The 16,901-nt window shown below is 46.2% G+C and overlaps 1 long non-coding RNA gene across 1 annotated transcript; it reads right to left on the bottom strand.

The window, feature by feature from the left end:
• Window positions 1–394: 394 nt before the first annotated feature.
• On the bottom strand, window positions 395–15,488 carry LOC122373516. The gene is made up of 5 exons (XR_006255059.1): window positions 15,413–15,488; window positions 8,612–8,742; window positions 7,298–7,440; window positions 6,989–7,066; window positions 395–439 (listed from the first exon to the last, which is right to left on the bottom strand). It is a non-coding gene; the product is annotated as an uncharacterized LOC122373516 (long non-coding RNA).
• Window positions 15,489–16,901: the final 1,413 nt, after the last annotated feature.

Here is a 16,901-nt window from a genome sequence, read left to right as displayed (position 1 = left end):
TAATTAGGGGGAGGCAAGGACACTTACCTCCCCCCAATTACCCCCTCCGCACGGTAGGGGAGGGGATAATCAGGATGTAAGGCAGGCATGCCTACCTCCTTCTCCCGATTACCCCTCTCCCCCTACACATGATAGGGGGAGGGGATAATCAGGAGAGAAGGCAGGCGCACCTACCTCCGTCCCCCGGATTACCCCTCTCCCCTACACAGGGTAAGGGGAGGGGATCATCAGGGGAGAGAGCAGGCTCACCTACCCCCTTCCCCCGATTACCCCTCTCCCCTACACATGATAGGAGAGGGGATAATCAAGGGAGAAGGCAGGCGCGCCTACCTCCGTCCTGATTACCCCTCTCCCCCTTCTCCCGCTCCCGTTTGGACGCGGTTCCTCTGTTCTCCGACTCTTGATGCTCCTTGTTTGAAGTTCTTCGCGTGCAAACAACCTGTGGAAGAAGAAGAAAAGAACGTCAAGAATATATATTTGGTCATTGGACACCGTAACTCTAGAGCCACTTTTCTACTTCTTACACAGAAATCAAACCGGGACGTGAAACTGAATGAAAACATTATTTAGACACTTGACTCCTGATTGCCAGGCGATGGCTGGGACCCATATATACAAAGTACAACACGTAAGGCACAACTATACAGCCTGTTTTTAAGTTTGACCCTTACTGTAAACGGCTCTGAACAGAACATGAACTTAGGTGGATAAATTAGTCTGAAAACTTGTAGGCGTTCATTGCATTTCGCAAATGGTTAACTTGGATTGTTTTTAGAATAAATATTATTTATCTCTGTAATACAACGTTCTAAGTTCTTTGAGTAGCTTTGTCATTCATTGTCTCAGCAAATCTCGCGTTGTGTTCAAAAATGTGTTTATAGTGAGGGTCAAACTTCAGAAAAAATCTACTGCGCATGTACATACATTTTACAGACATTTACGCACACATCACATACACATTACATATACACTACACATTTGCGAAAATGAAATTGATTCATTCGTACGTTAACAACTCATTCCAATATTGGTAATTGAGGTAGCGGTTGGCGGCGGCCCAGCGGCCGCCGCCAACCGGGGGAGGGGCAACTTGTTATCCCCCTTTGATTCTCCGATGTATTGTATTGTGTTGTATTACCGTCATGGACAATCCACACGGGGCGTGGCGATTACAGTCCAATTTTAGGAACGATGACTTCGTTCCTGTCATTCATACAGCTCAACTCCTAAAATTTTGAGACTCACCGAATTGCATGAGAGCCTCAGTACTAACAATTTGCATATCTCGGATTTTCATCTCTGTGCCTTGGGGTTAGAGGAGAGTTTTGACCTTACCATTGTAGGTACTCCAAGGCAAGGGGAAGCACAAATTCCTACCGCTTTGACCAAATCCGTCAAAACCACAAGATGTTAAAAGAAACATGACCATTTTACCCATACGCAAATGACAGGGTTCGTCTAACGGTTAGCAACCTTTCAATAGGTCATGCTAGCTCATGAAAGGTCACTAGCAATTTCCGACAATAACTTCTGATAGGAGCATTGTAGAGCAATGGAATCACCTTGAATTTGTTCAGGCATAGACCACTATATGTCGTTCAGGTCGTCAACACTGATCGAGTGATATGCAACACGGCCTTTTCTGGTCAGGCCATGATTTTTACCTGAAATAAAATCACAAGGTTGGCACTTTCAGGTCAACTTAATTCATTTCGAGTCTGACAATTCCAACGTAATACTACGGTAATAAATTAAACGTTATTACAGAGCGAGCGAAGCGAGCGTAGTCTTTCCTTAGATTAACGGAAATTTCTGAGTATGAGCGGCCGGCCGTGGTCACGCTTTTGCGAGGCTTATATCTCAGCAACCACTTGACCGATTTACACGCGGTAATTTTTGTAGGGTACCTTCATTCCGTCTACCAAGTATTGGACTGTTCCCGATGCATGTGGGTGACCCCTTATGCACGTGCCACGTGCAAAACGAAGAGGTGTCACTTTTGTAATTGTTGCAATATCTCCGTAACTACTTGGCCGATTGCGCTGAAAGTTGGCATGTAGGTAGGCACCCACTAGGCAATGCATATCCATGTGCCAGAGTTGGGGTGCTGCTGCACGTGCGCACGTGCAGGGGTCGATTACAGATCTCGAGAACGGCTGGACCGATGGCGCTCAAATTTGGTACATGGTTAGGGACCGGTTAGTAGGGTGCCGTGCAAAAGTCAGTTGGGACCCATTTTGCACGTGCGCACGTGCAGGGTGCCGCTTCCAGATCTCGAGAACGGCTGGGCCGATTGTGCTCAAATTCGGCACATCGCTAGAGACCGGTTAGTAGGGTGCCGTGCACAAGTCAACTGGAGGAACCCCCTTGAAATTTCGCACGTGCAAGGCTCACCCTCTCGCTCGCTCCGTTAGTCGCCCCAAAAGGCGTTATACTGGTAGAAATATCAACGCAGAAGTTTTTGCGGAAGAAGTTGTTTCGTAAAAATCCGTCTATTTTGCTGGTTTTTGCTCTCTCTGTGGGGCAAACCATTGACCTGAAGTGAAACTCAATGAAATACCAGTGGAATGACATACCGAACGCGCTTTTTTTAGACTCTCTAGCTCTTTTTGTTCAAGAGTTATATGCTGATTTCTAAAAAGATGTCCAAAGCTGGGACATGTGCGTGCAAGTTTAACCCGGCGGCCGCTGGGCCTCCGCGCCACCCGCCGGCCGCTGGGGGGGGGGGGGCATATAGTTGCCCCCCCTTTACTTCTGCGACGATATCGTCGCAACGCGAGGAGATAGAGAAGCGAAACTTTGCACACATCGTCTTGAATACCTAGCCGAGGTTGTGTCCAAATTTGGTGTTGATCCCATTTGAAATGACGTCACAGTGACGTCATAAGTGAAATTATAGATTTGCGACTCTCATATTCCTCACGATACATCCGATATATGGGACCGAATATAAAGGACCGATTATTGGTCAGAAACTAGATGGAAGTGTAGTTAGATGTTTTAGGATGACAGCAGGTGCTGTCTAGTTCATTTACAGTTGAGTTCCATGCTCAGCGTCATCAGAAACGGTCCATATCGGAAAACGGCAAAACTGTATGACGTCACTGTGACGTCATCTTAGGTGCTACAACCACCAAAATTTCCTCAAACATTGCCTAGGTATTCATTTAAAGCTATGCCAAGTTTCACGTTCGTAGCTCATCAGGTTTCGGAGATATTTCACAAAACGTAAAGGGGGGGGGGGCAACTTTATGCCCCCCCCCCAGCGGCTCGTGGGTTAACCTTTGGTAAAGTCCAAAGACCCCAGCGATAACCTGTTTAAAAGAAATGATCTCAAATTTATTCGTTTTAACTTAAAATCGCAAGTGCAAAATTGATTTAAATAAATTAATTTAAATCCGAATTAATATCAGCTACTTGTGCATTTTCACAAAATTTATGACTTTCACAACTTCAAACTTTTTTAAGCCAACTCATCGTTAAGACATCCTATTATATAATAAGCCATTGACTGAGGCAGGGATATTTAGCGGCCCAGCTAATTACTCGCAAAAAGTAAAAACTCAGTAACCTGGGCAGCGCTGTGATCAGCGCAATGCTGTGACTGCCGTACAACTTACTGTGCCTTCTCCTACATCAGTTTTACGTCATCTCTTATCTTTAATTGGTTTCGCAAACAAAGAGTTATAACCAGTTATAGTAAAGAGCTATAAAGAGTTATATAGTTAGTAAAAAGTTATAACAAACGTAAAACAATCGACCGTATCAACTGCCTATCTATAAAGTTCAAGGAAATCGTAAGGGCCGCCCCTCGGTTTTTCGCAAATAACTCACGTAAAAGCGGCCGATTGCGACGAAACTTTCAGTACCCACGAGTTGATCAATTTTACACCCACCCTAAACATTTCATGAGCCTGACACGAAAGACCTTGACCTGTGATCTATTTCTCGAGATCATGCTTGGCCGGAATCGCGATTCGGCGTATGTTGCCTAACATTATCCGCGCGTTTCCCTTTTTGTGGTTGTAAACGTTCAAACATGTGAAATTATGCCGGCCCCATGCATTATAGTTGGTGTCAAGGTCACGTGAAGGTCAGGTCAAGGGCATTGACCTTTGATGACCTTGGTTCACTATATGGTTCACTTTTTCGAGTTTTGCTTGTTTCTAAGGTAGTTTTGGTGCCTTCGTAACATGTTACGAAGCAGTCAGTGGTGGTGCACCTACAGGGTGTCCCAGAATTGACCGAACATTTATTTCCTGGCTAAAAGTACGATTCAGCGCTCGATGCTAATTAGATACGAGCATTATACTTTTATAAGACATATCTTAGCTATCGAGCTTGGAGACTGTGTGTTTTTGGTGACCGGTCACGACTCGAGTCAGTTATCATCCAGAGTCAGCAAAGAGAAGTCCCTTTTCGTTTTCAGCCTCAGCAAACAAAAGGCAATCATGGTGAATAAAGTGCAATTCTGAAATTCGTAAACGGACTTTCGGCATGGTTCTTGCTGGAGAGCTCCAGTAGCTCATTTGCAAGCAGGCAGGGGTGAGCAAACCGCAGTTATATCAGCGAGCGAAGCCAGAGAGAGCAAGAGAAAACCTGATGGACAAGCCTGGGCGCGACCAAAAAGGAGCATGCACCAGTCGTCAAGCGGGTGGTTTGCCATGTCATGGACAACAAACGTCACCCATCTACCCAAAAACAAGCTAAACGACAGATCAGGGTTAGCAACGAAACATCAGTCTACTTTTGACCACTATCTTAGACAAAATTTTGGAATTTGGGGCCCCACATCTGAAAAAATATGCCAAAACTAACGGGAAGACAGCGCAAATCGCTACAAAGCAGCCATAAATCATAACATATGCAACAAAAAAAAAAGTGAATGGAAACACACTTTGCGGTCTTACGAAGATATTCTGCCCTTTGAAGCGACACAAAAAAGTCGTGTGTGGACGTCAGATGGTGACAACGCCCAACAGCCGAGACGGCCAGGCACTCGTCGAAAATCAAAAGGTGAGACATTTTGAGCCACGGTGCGCTCCTTCAGCTCCACGTGATGCCCCAAAGACGACCGTTAACACAGATTGCTACTGCGGTAATATTCAAGCATTACAAAAACTGGTTGTCGTGAACTGAATGGCCATAAACGGGTTTGTTCTGGAAACCAAATCTGTTGGAAGCCAAAGGTCACGCCATGTTCAGGCATGGAGGTTCTCCACTTCAGATGTAAAAAAATAGCGCAACAGTGGTGTAGGCAGAATTTTCGGTTTTGGGAGAGAATGCCTTGTGGCCTGTGAACAGTTTGGATGCAAAGTTAATCGAAAATATTTATAGTATCCACCAGCAAGAGGTCAATGAAAACCGTCTTACAACCAGTATCGGGAGACCCGCAAAACAACTGAAGCCAGCATCGTCTGGCATTTAGCTTCAATTGTCGGCTAATGTTGTAGCTAGCGTGACTATTGCATGTGCCATTTCAAAGCTACCCTTATTGGCTATATCGGACGATAAAAAGAAAAAAGTGCGATTATTTTTCCCTTATCTTATGCGCTGATTAACAGTGTTCGGTCAATTCTGGGACACACTGTATTGTGAATACCCGGCAGGACGCCCACTGGTTGGCCTGACCAGAGCTGACCCGACCTGGCCTAAATGCATGAAGACATCATCTGTGATCAAAACTGACATGACTTTCGTGATGGGAGTGAGAGAGTTGAAGTGTCACGATAGCGTAACGACCGTCGTCGTATAGCGTTGATGTGCATTGTCGCTTCGTGTCGCGCACTGTCTGGACACGCAATTTGTTGATTTGGTAATAAATACGAGGGAAAAAAGACATGACATTCGTGATCAGCACCCCTGAATACCCTATAATATCCTCGTTTTGCGAAGTTCTGACAGGGCTCGATTTTCCCGACTTTTTGGCGTTGACCTGACCTGGAAAGTTAACCAGTGACATAGGACCTCAAAAATGGTTATCATCGGCTTCCAACGTCACGGGCAACACGCTCGTTTTTCTGCGAACCACTGGCTCTATCAGAGGCCGATCGGCAACGGGGGGGGGGGGAGGGCTACAAGTTTTAAGTTTGAAATTGACGCATAAAAACACGCTTCAGACAGATCAAGAAACGTGCGTAAAACTGCAGTAGCATTGCGTCACTTTCGTTTGAACGGTTGCACTCTGTACGACACAATACACAGGCTGCCCCACGCCTGGACCTTACGTGCAAGTACCCACGAGTCTGCGAGCAAGCAACTCTGATAGTATGAGAGTTTCCGAGAGTTGTTCAATGTCACTACAAGCGCGGGATGCGACGACGGAGCTTTTAAATATGCTGCAATTTATAAATTGTTAGTAATTTTCTATCGTCGTTGACAAACTGACATGCGTACGCAATACGCATATCACACTGCCCGAGGGAATGATATCTTGCAAACAGAGGTTATCTTTACGGTTAACACCACTCGTATAGTGGGATTTGAAAATGGATAATCCTCGAGTCTCGACTTTGTGCACTTACATGAAACACATTTCGGGCAACTGATTCTGGTCGTTGTCGATATTCCGTCAGAGATTCCGTCAGAAGTAGAAGATAGTTTGAAAATAAGACCTATAAAATCTTTTTAAATTGTAAACGAGTTCAAATATTAAAAAGTTTCTTTAACTTTAACTGAGTAAGACTTTGTCCCGGTTTTCGTACATAATGAAGCACTTGGTGCGACTCGCATCTATAGAACAACGCCTATCGGAGAACGCTTGCAACGTATGTAGGCGAACAGTTCGTCCAATATCAGCTCTTCTGAAAACTCAAGCAAATTGATGGTTCTGTGTGTCGTAACACGCATAAAGGATTCTTGAACTTTGAAAGACTCGCAAGGACTCAAAACTCGCAAACCCGCAGACTCGCACGCGAGGACCAGTTTGCCGTAGCCATACATATATGTCACAACAGATATACAGTGCCTCTTCGGTGCACCGACCCACCTGGTAAGCCGACTCCTGTGGCGGGTCCCGGTGGTGTGTTGGAGCGGGGCCGGCATCTATCGCTCTGGTGAGGTGAACCTGAAAAACCAGTGCGAAGGGATTAATGAATGAAGAAAAGCATGTATGGAAAAACGTAACATGAAATCAGAGTACGAACTCACAAGATTTTCAGTGTTTTGAATCGGCGTAACTGAAAAGGCAAAGAAATGCCAAAATAAGTAAAGGTTTACGTAACACTTTCATTGAGTTTACACAATAAAACATTTTCCATTTGTAATTAGACTCGCAGATAATAACAAAATAACTTACCTCTGTCCAGATACGAGGCGGCTGCAGACTGACTCCGGAGTTCGATGGAGGTCCGTTCAGTGGTGACTGGCCGATGGACGGACGTCTGGTGTCAGCTGTACCGGAGCCACACTCCTCGTATACTCACTCCCACACTGCTGCACCTGTCGCAGAGAGATGGCGCGGCGTCAACACACGCTGAAAATGTGTGCTTAGTTTTCAAATCACGACACTGTGAATTTTTATCCGACTAAAAGCTGAGTGTTGATGTTTGATTTGAGAAAATACTAGATGGCCATGTTTGCGCGATAACTGTAGGTAACTAAACACCACTGACGGAGGGGGACGACAGAACCCTTATGTCCTCCTTCCTAAAGTCATACAAATCGTATTCCTTCTACATAATTAAGTTTGCCGTTATTCAACACCATTAGCTATACATAGTATGAAGGCATGATATTATGAAGGGAAGCTTCGTCAGTCGTCACATAAGTGCGACCCTACCCATAGATGAACCTAGAGCACAGAATTGGCATAGATCGATGTCGCTAGCGTACAGCGCTCAAAGGTATGCTGCGCTCCATTATTAGAATCCCGCCCAAAGATGTCGTTAGTGTACGGCGCCTGAAGTTATGCTGCGCCGCCCTGTTAGAATCCAGTTCATAGATGTCGCTAGTGTACAGCGCCTGAAGGCATGCTGCGCCGCACGGTTAGAATCCAGATCATAGATGTCGCTAGCGTACGGCGCCTGAAGGCATGCTGCGCCGCAAAGCTAGAATCCATTTCAAAGATGTCGCTAGTGTACAGCGCCTGAAGGCATGCTGCACCGCACGGCTAGAATCCAGATCATAGATGTCGCTAGTGCACGGCGCCTGAAGTTATGCTGCGCCGCATAACATAACGCCCGATGTAGCCGCAAAGCATCGAATGCACTGTGGGTATCGCTTTTATATAGACCGGGGGCTGACGATCGGGAAATCCGAAAGTGCATTCGACTGACTGCTTGCTCCACGATATCTGTGGCTTTCGGCAGAACAATCCCTGATGGTGGGAGATGGATTTTGACCCCCCCCCCCCGCATGTTCACTGCTCAATACCCAAACGAATAGCAGATGAACCGACAAACGAAAAAATTGGATCAGCCAGACCCCAGCTTATGACCAAAATTGGCGAGAAAACATTGGTTAAACTGCACACATTAAACTTCAAACTATAATCTTAAACATCGAGCTGCACAGCTATAATATGCTAATGCAACTAGCTACAGCACACGTAGATAGTCCGACCGGCACCGGTAAAACACAAATTATACTGCCGCTCTAGACGTGCACTTACCGTTCAGAGTCTGTGTGGCGATAGGTCAGAGGTAGTCGAACATCGGACCGGTGGCAGGTCCAGCCCCTCTCGGGTCAACAATGCAGCGGACTGGAGCCGACACTGGGAGACCGCCCAGACACCAAGACATGCTGAAACGGCACCAGGGGAATCAGGTCACTCCCCTGAGATACATGCAGTGGGCTATCACTGAGCAGCAGAGCCCACCGGTAATCAACATCGAAACGGAGCGGTTAATCTACTTTGGGAAATGTAACAACGATCTTTCGACACTACTTAGTTTTATTAGTAATCATTTGTAAGGGTAGATAACAGGAGCACTCCGCATGCCTTCGTCAGCAAAGTTAAAACAATAGACAAAAAAACCTCGAGATGCCATTCAATGTCGGCTGACGAAGGAAGCGAAGCACTCCCGAAAGCTCCACTTAGAAATCATGAATATTGTTGGAAAAACGTTTATATGTACATGTACGGTTCTCCAGGGTATTAGTCGTTGGTCGCTCGGCGAGCGGGAGGGCAACCAGTTCCGCCCCTGTATCGCGTGACCCCTTGCTCCCCCCAGTTACGCACGAGCGTACTCCACGCCGCGTAGTAGCGTGGGGAGGGGAGGGTTAGAATGGTGGCATGTGTAGAGGCTAGAACCGGTTTCCACCGCCATGCCACCACCCAGCGACATGGAGCGGGGTCAGTGACCAGGGCGCAGGGAAAGGTCAGAGGTCAGCTATAACATAAACCTTTGTGTCTCCCTCCCCTCCGCGTGTAACGACCGCACGACAGCGGCCGGCCGCCGATCAGGCTTGACATGTCAAGGTCACCCGCAGTCAACGGGCTCAGAGGGTTGGTCGAGTGCGCGTCCGTGGCCGACGACAGTCTCGACCATGTGCTATGGTGCCGATAGACTAGCGTGGGTAATAAGTTTTTGTTCAGTGCATATGACTGCTGGGGTGTGTCATCTTGATATGATGCTTTGTAACATGTATGATACGCTTAAAACCTCGCTGGCAGTGGCCGAGAGGAGAGGGGGGAGGGTGGGGAGGCGGGTGCCGCCTCCACATGTTTATTTTTGTTGATAGCTGCGAGAGCTGAAATTTGGCAAGCCTGACCTTCGATTCAAGCTGAATTTTTATGACAGCAGCTGTATTTTCACCCTCGCCCATATTGGTGTTTTGTCAGCGTCTATCGTAAAGGGGGGGGAGGAGGGTCCGTTGGACCCCTTTGCCGTTCAGCCCCTAATCGAGCTAGAGGTTCGCGAAAAAGAGCGTGTTGCCCGTGACGAGAGGAGGCCGATGATACCCAATTTTAACCCGCGCCCTGGTGGGGTCTGTTTATAACGCGACCTGGTGGGGGGGGGCTATTTTTTGCCCCCCCCCTCATATCTCCGAAACTACTGGACGGATCCACAAAATTCAAACGGCGTTCGAAAGGCCTGTCAAATTTTTTGAAAAAAAGGCCTGCCAAAAAAAAAGTTTCAATGTCTGTCATAGCTACACCGAGTGACCGATCGCTTTGAAACTTTCAGCGATTGCTAAGAGCAATAGCATGTACAAAATGTATATCTCAGAATTTTCATATCGATGACCTAAGGTCAGGTCAATTTTGCGACCTCCCCATTATAAGTCAATGGGAGAAAATTGAAATGCGCCTCTTTTGGACGAAAGACATTATAAACACTCCCAAACACCGAATTACAAGTGGTTTAGACACACAGAACATGAAAATGGTGTCCAAGACCCTTGTTTATGCCCTGAGGTCATCTAAGGTCACGAATGGTATCTAACAGTTTTTCGCAAATAACTTTTGATAGAGGCATGCTAGAGCGATGAAAACGCCTTAGATGTGTTCAGCTCGACAATACGGATCGACTGATATGCAACATGACCCTTTCCGGTCAGGTCATGACCTTGACCTGAGGTCAAATTTTCAAGGTGACCTTTCAAGGTCAAGTTATAGTTCATTCGATGCGTCTTGACGAGAGGAACACGATGCCGGTAAAAGTAAGCTCGTACAAGGCTTGGGTCAAAAGTTATTGCAGAAAAACTGTTTCCGAAAAAATCGGCTATTTTTGCAGTTTTTGGCCCCTGCAGGCAAAACCGTTGACGTTAGGTCAAATCTGAGAGAATTACTCAGAAAGGGCGTTAATAGGGCTATCGAATGCGCTTTTCCGCGGCGCTGTAGCTCTATTGGTTCCCGAGTTATGCGTTGGCTTCTTGGAAATTTTCGACATTCGACCTGGAAATCGGCGAAATTTTGCCTTCAATGACCTCTGGTGACCTGACCTTTGACCTGACCTAAAAATGACCAAAGTATTTCCGCCATTATTTTTTACGCTCTTTCGAATGCCGTTTACCCCGTGTGGCTACGTGGCCCAGAAGCCGAGTTAGGGGGGGGCGGGGGTTTCATGCACCCTCGGCTCGGCGCGGTTGGTACCGTGTACCGGCCCGGCGTGGGTTTATACTTTGTGCAAGCATATTTGTGAAAGTTACAGGTTTAATTTAATCGGCAGATGAATATTTATCAAAAATATACTCATGAAATATATGTAAGAGATGACAACGATCGGAAAATTACCAATTTCGCGATGGACGTTAGGTCGCCCACGTGGGTGTGAAAACAACGATTTTCATGACAAAGGATACAATCTCAAACACTTAACCTGTCTCTAACGATTCTTGCCATTCTCATTTATGCCATAGATATCCTCTGAGCTAGCTGAGAAACCATGTTCCGCAGAAAAATCACTTAATTAGCTCCGACACGACGCCCTCAACACGCACGAGGCCGGCCGCGTCCTTAGTGAAGATAGTTCACCTAAATGCCCACCAGGTGGCAGGGGAGACAGGTCGCGGGGGGAGTTGCCGATGGACATGCCTAAGAGCTGGACTTTTTGCACGCGTTCCCCGCCAGGGGGCGCCACTGATGAAGCACCCTCTGACGTCACGATAAAACTGCGCGCACTGTGCGCACGGTTCTGTAAGCAAGTAATATAGTGGTGGTTTCATGGTGGAAATTGGAATAAGTATTTTGACGTTGTAAAATTTCAAGCCGTTTTTGTGAAATTAATTAGTAAATGCATTTCAAAAGTATTTATTCAAAGTGTGAAAGGAGAATAATTAGAAGAACATGGATATTTTTGTTCCAATAGCTTATTATGTGAGACATGATCGGTACTAACGGGTACTTCTAAGAAGTAGTGAAGAAGTACCAAACAGCCTGCTCGGCTACGATCGTCAGCTGTCCTTTGGAGCTGGACTTCAACGCTGTAAAAAAAATATGTGCTGAATTAATTTTTAGTTTCACCAAAATACAGGCAATTTATCATTTCTTTTTCACTTTTGTAATTATTGTTGAGTGAAGAGACATGTTGCTAGTTCTGACAATATAAATTATTAATTAAAAAAAACGAAATGCGACGGTAAGTATCTGCTGCTAAATTATCACTTTAACCAAATACATGGAGAATCTTGCTACCATTGCTTATAAAACGTGCTTATCAATACACAAATGTTTTATTTCAGACAAGAAGGATTTATTTGCCTGAAGTCTTGCGTCATGTGCTACTGCTTTGATTCCAAAGACGCTCTCCGGGTCGGGGTAATTTAGTTCTTCATCGATCGATAAGAGATTTTGATTCCATTGATATCCAAATTGATAAGCTCGGCACCATGGAGTAAGGGCGTCCCCACAGGGGTGACGCAGGAAATATGAATGGCGTTTACACCGACAGTAGTTTCCCACAGATAATGGGAATCTCCTGTCGGTGTAAACGCCACTATAGTCCCATCCAACTCAAACACTGGGGAATATCCCCGCACTTTTGAAGACGGAAATCTATGGACCTGCTCGAAAAATAGTGGATAAAATACGGCGAGCTTTCAGTTTTATGGTTGGGTCTCCCTTCCGAGGCACATATTTACGGGGGATATTGGGTCATATTCCCCCGGCGTCCTGATGATCGGCGCCCAGCTCAACGTCGAAGGCGCCCTGATACGCGGCACTGCTATCTGTGAAGGTGCCCAGGTTGCTGCCGCTCGAATTTTGGTCGCCTACTTAACAAAACCTCCGTTGGTGCCATCTCAGTTTCCTCGAGGTCAGGCAACCTTCACACGCCGTTGGCTACCTTGGCTGGCCGGCGACTCGTTCCCCTCGTGGCGACGCTCTTGACATCCAGTCAAAAGTTTGAGTGGCTGGCGCCCCCAGTGGGGGCCGGGGAAGGGGCAGTGGGCCTCCACGTTGCTCTCTTCCCGAGCCTATGGTGACTTGGCTCAACTCTCCTCAATAGAATCCGGATTCTGCACGCTGTATTAACATGGGCGTAGACACCACTACGGACAATACGGACAGTGGGTGTGACAATCAGTAGTGCCATTCATATAGAGGGTGTCATATATGAGCGGAGAGGCAACAGTACAGCTGAGCGGAGAGACAACATTAAAACAACAGTACAGCTGGCGTTGCATGGAGCTGCAGGCAACCGGACAGCGGAGGCTTTCGAAAAATAAACAATTCGTCACTTCAACGTATAAACAATAGTAAAAGCAACATAAACACATATTCTCATGGTCGAACCCATGCACTAGCGGCTCACGGCGGGCACAGGCACGCAGTGCGGTAGCGGTACCGGATCACACGTCATGGGCGTTGTCTCAGCATAGGTTGTTCGCAATCTAGTTGAAGCCTAAGAAGACGGCCAGTGGGGTCTCACTGCTGCTGAGGCGACCTCGGAGACGATGCGTCGCCCCTCCTGTCGGCGACCTGCGGTGAGCAGGACTCCAGATAGCTGTCTGGCACGTTGCCGACACTGCCAGACGCTGTCAGCAGGCCTCACTGCTGCAAGTGATGTGCAGATGGACGCCAGGTGACTTCGTCTGCAGGCGATTCCGGAGACCGCGGCCTCACCAGGCAGTACCACCTGCATCGCCATGTCGGTGTTTCTAGAAATGGAAAAATAACAGTATCGGTGAAGGACAAGCAATACAATGTATTCTGTTTTCCTCTCTTGCAGGTATACGTAATCTACAATTATCATTGTTCCTATTGCATTCAACTGAACCTGAAAATTCCATATTGGCACATTGTTTGACTAAATTTGTGTAGTTGGGAACAGGGGCGACGCCACGGTGCGACGACTGGAGGGGACATTGACCATTTTGGAGGGGACGAGGACCATTTCAAGCCGACTCTTTCCATGCAACGCCATAGGCGTAATGTTAAAATTCTAAAAAGTGGAGGGGACGAGATCCCCTCCGTCCCCCCCCTGTGGCGACGCCCTTGGTTGGGAAGCAGATTGTTTGAAAAACATGTTTGGCTGAACAGTGCAGAAAATATTTCATTGATCACTATAGCTGCAACAAAAATACTGAGACAGAAAACATTTGCGCTTACCTGGCTCCTTAGTCAGTCCCGCACAACGGAAGTGGTACCATTTATCGCAGCCGTCGCATCCGACCATCGGTGCTGCACTGATGCTGCTGCACTCCCCACATTCCCAGTACCTTAGGAGCGTCTTGGCTGTGAAAAGATTACATGAGTCATGGCGCATACATGAAAAGTAAGATGTTTTATATGTTTAACATCGCATAGCAAAGACACAACAGCTGGGAGTCAAGTGTAAGCCAAAGTGTAACCCCTGCCATGTTTTGCAGACTGGATTTCAAACAAGAAAAGCTTTGCTAAAAATGACGCTTGACGAAGCCTCATCCTACTGGGCTGTCTGACATGTCTCCCTGTAAAAAGCATGTGGCCCTTATATTGTATATATGATGAATATGTTAATAATGCAGAGAAAACACAGTATAAATTATACCCAACGTTTCATCTTAATCGACTTTGTCAGGGGTGTTTGAACAGCTTGAGATGAGTGAAGTGTAAGGGTACCTAGGTACATCTGAAAATAAACTGAATCTGCGTTCAATAAACATTGATTTTGATAATACATTTCACAAATCAACTGCTAATAACAATCATACTAAAATAGCACGACAGATAACTAACAATCGCATGAAGAACTAATTGATTCGCCTTGACAGTCGTCCGAACGAATGTTGTCTTAAGTTACACATTTGTCTTTTCTGCGCAGCATTTGTGTTTGCCATTTACCGCACCAATGTTCGCCAGCGGTGGTGACTTTTCCTTACCTGCTCACGAAACGTCACACACGACATGACGTCACCCGAAGACGTCATCAAAAAGTCCAGCTCTTAGGCGTGTCCTTGCCGATCCGTTATGTGATCCGTGTCTTAACTATTAACGGCCATTTGATGACGTCATTACTCATTTGCCTTTTGAACGTCTGTCACACATTCAAGTGAAGTATCACTTGATTTACGAATAAGCCAATCAGAGGCACTCTTGTTATTGTATGAGCCGCGTCATATTTGAGAGCAAATATATTTGCTGCCAAATTTCCCCTCACATTGACATGAAGTAAATCCTTCATTACGTCACAGATTCGATATAAATGACGTCACGATGAAATATGAAAGTCGCAATATCTCAAAAAGTATACGATGAAAACGCGTAAAAACTTGCAGAATTCGTCAAAATATCAAGAGTAACATTTCCGAATCCTAAACGGTACTTTTTTGAAGGTGGGATAGTCCCTTTAAGTACATTAGCATGCATCGCTAAAAAGCGGCGTTCATAATTACTTTGTTTTTACTCGTTTGCTTAACAGCGCATCATCAGTCTACTGTTTGGAAGTTCGCAATGTAATTGATTCTAAAACAATGTATAACATTTAAAACTCTCACTAACACACAAAACAACGACATGTCTAATTTGCAATGCTCGCTGCTTTCTCACCTTTTACAGGCAATATCCGAATTCCTTCCAGAATCAGCCACCGCGCCGGGAGCCGCCCGCCCGCACACAACGGCTGCTGGTAGCAAAAGCTCGCGCGCGCGGCGGCCAGCCTCGCTCCGGCCGACCGGCCACCGCCCGGGGGCAGGGCAGGCGCAGGGGCGGCGCCAGGCACAGCGACTGGGGCGGGTGGCAGCGGCAGACAGAGGCGGCGTCAGGCGTGAAATCCGAGGGTGGGGGACATCGGCAAATGAGCAGCGGAGATGATGTCTAACATGAAAGTGGGCTACCTTGCCAAAACAAACAACTGTTAAAAGTTCGTAAAATATTACAACAGTAATAGTACTGCAGTTTCCTCAGCAAAAATTTGCAAAAGCTGAAATCAGTAGTAACTAAATATAATGTTGTTGTTGTTGTTGTTTTGGTGTAGGGCGCATAGCCTCTTGGGCTCAGAGCGTCCAGAAGTTGTCTTCACATCTTCTTCTCTTCCTTCTTGTCATGGCCAGGGAATGGAACTAAGCGATCCATGGGACAAGGAAATGCGTTGCCACTTGCCAGGATTTGTCCAGTTAGGAATTATCAGTTTAGGTTGGTATTGCCGTAGTTATTATGGTATTGCCGTAAATATAATGGACTCTCCTAAAGATGCCACTGCTCGTGAACGATTAAAATCATTCAAAAGGAAAAAGATAAGTCCATTTTCGACGGCTTCCTTTTATGCATCACTGCAGAGTGTACAGTCTGTCTTAAAAGTACCGCGCAAAGTGACGGTGGATCCATCAAGCTTGACCGAGGAAGGGCCCTCTTTAATTTGAAAGTTACCGAACCAATTGACCTGGGGAATGGACGAGAGTGTCAATTGCTTCGGTGACTCAAATTTAGCAGGCCCTTCCTCGGTCAGGCTTGATGGATCCACCGTTACTTTGCGCGGTACTTTTAAGACAGACTATACAGCAAGTGGCGAAATTCCATCTTGATCTAGAGTTCACCTCCCATCGCGCTTTTACATCATTTTATCAAATTTGATACTGTGTCCCGTATCAGTTTGGCATTTGGTCTCATTTTACTAGCATTCCTCCAACACATTTATTACTACCGACTTTATCAATGCATTTAATCCAGCCGGGCCATCGTACAATGTGAAAGACTGAAGCCTATCCGAGAACTATTAACGTTTCCAGCCGATCGAACTTTACAACTATACACTTATTCATAGATAACACGAATCATGAAATGATAATGAGATGATGATGATGACATGAACGATAACATGATGGTGGAATAATTGGCGAGTTACTTCTGATGTGACATTGCCATATAAATGAGATACTACTTACTCGATATTCTCCGGGTGCAGTAGGTATCGTGTCCGTTCTTGATGTAGTTTGTGCTGCTCCAGATTTCAGCCGTACCACCCCACACCTGTTTCACAGCATACTGATTGTAGCTACTAACGCTCTCGGTTACCATAGGATCATCAACAAACGGATAT

Source organism: Amphibalanus amphitrite, unplaced genomic scaffold, assembly GCF_019059575.1.
Source record: "Amphibalanus amphitrite isolate SeventyFive unplaced genomic scaffold, NRLGWU_Aamphi_draft 001508F_arrow, whole genome shotgun sequence".
Classification (NCBI taxonomy): Eukaryota; Metazoa; Arthropoda; class Thecostraca; order Balanomorpha; family Balanidae; genus Amphibalanus; species Amphibalanus amphitrite.
This window is presented reverse-complemented; position numbering and strand designations above follow the sequence as displayed.